The sequence below is a fragment of the Loa loa genome (genome assembly GCF_000183805.2).
Source record: "Loa loa unplaced genomic scaffold supercont3.225, whole genome shotgun sequence".
Classification (NCBI taxonomy): Eukaryota; Metazoa; Nematoda; class Chromadorea; order Rhabditida; family Onchocercidae; genus Loa; species Loa loa.
In genome coordinates, this window is record NW_018108405.1 from 18221 (window position 1) to 20360 (window position 2140).

The window sequence follows — 2140 nt, forward strand, 5'->3', positions numbered from 1 at the left end:
TATATATATATATATATATATATATATATATATATATATATATATATATGGAATTGAAATGCTTCCAACTTCATTAACAATATGCTACTATAGTATCAATAAGCTCTATAAATTAACAATATCGAAATAATCATTTTAATCAAGTTTCGAAATTTTAAACTTTAACATTTCTACTTTACTTCATTTTATTTTGATCCTTCTATAAAATATATCTTGCATTAAGTTACTTATCATCCATATATTGTTTATGTTAAATCCTGCTAAATCTATTCAATCATACTTAGCATGTATCAATTTGATTGTTATTTTTGAATAATTTCATGCATTTCTTTCCGACAATTATCAAACATGCATAACTTTAAATGAATATCACGGATAAAAGTATTTAACTACAGTAAATACAATTTGACCTATTTCATTCAGTTCAATTTAATAAGTGAATACCTTCAGAGATATATGTATATATCAAAAGAATGTTATTTGAAGAGGGAGGAAATAAATTGAAGAATATTTATGGTATAATAATTGTAATGCTTTGTCATATGGCCTATTTTATTTTCTTTTAAAATCGATTTTTGTTTCTTTAGCTGAAATTACTCGAAATCATTAGTTCAGTGGTTGGTCAATTGGTCGAATGGTTGTTGATTGATTTTTTTTTTTTTAAAAACAATGTCTTCCTTGCTTTAGTGACCCCTATTACTACTATTACAACTATTATAACTATTACCATTACTACTATTGTTATTACTTAATGACCTCCATTATTACTATTACTACTATTATCACTCAATGACCTTTATTACTACCACTACTACTACTAATGCTAGTTGACACAAGTGGACAGAAGGATGAAAATGGAAAACAAGCAAGTAAATGATAATTTTTTGCACAAACAGATATTTATTGTTATTCATTTCTGACTTCAAGTACATACATATACGTATATCGCTTTTCGCTTATTATGTATCTAGATTATTCATTCTTCCTCATTGAATAAAAATATGAAATTAAACTAATTAAAAATTCCATTTTAAATTCCATTAATTTCATTCGAAATCAAATGGTTAACTTTGTCGCGATGCAGACGAAAATGATTTTATTAATCATCAGTATATCATACATTCTAGTGATAACACTATCAGATCATTTCCAATTTATTTTATCAATAACGAGGACAACGAACTTTACAGAAATTATGAGATATCAACAAAATTAAACAGCATAGTGATCAGTACCTATTAGATTATTTTGTTTATTGAATTTAAATTCAATATTTCTTTAAATGTCATTATATACTCATCTTGTATGACTTCGATGATTCATTCGATAAATAAAAAAAAGAGTTGACAAAAAAATGCGACAAAATAGGATGGATCACTTGCTCGTTGCTGAAAATTTAAAAAAAAAAAAAAAACCAAAACAATCTCCCTTGTTTTGTTGAAATTGACGATTGAACTGAACAGTTAGACCTTATTTTCTTTTGTTCTTTTATTCTACAAGAAAAAAAAATATTTGCAAAAAAAAATATTTGCAATATTTCAGACGAAATATTTTTTTTTCCAACTTTAAAAAGATATTTGAAATAAATTTAACAAATTTTTAAACAAATTGTTTACTATTTTGTTAATCCCATGTAATTGACACTGCAAGTATAAAATTTAACAGATAATTGAAATTGACATCTTTTGCCTCACTTCGATATTTTCTATAAACAAAAAAAAAAGTCTCTCTGAAATTATTAATTAGGAAGGTCTAATTAGTGAATGAAACCAGATTTAAGTCCAAATTGTTTAGATTTAAATTCAAACTTTTTGTTGGTCCCATTTGAAGGTGATCTTCGACACATTTGATTCCCTGTGATTTTATCTTCCTTAATTAATTAAATCATTTGTACCAATTATTTACTTCATCAATCCTAGTCTAGAAGCTTCATTTTTTTCCTTTTTTCTCTTTGAATATCAGCTTTCCATTTTTCAAAATGTATTTTCATGGCAAATATTTTTTACATTTTTTAAAAATGATAGTCAAATTTTTGTCAAATCCTTGTTTTTTTTCAAATTTTAAATAAACAATACAAAAAAAAAGTGTGGAAATTTGTGAATAAAAAAAGAGTTGACAAAAAAAAATTTTTTTTTTTTTT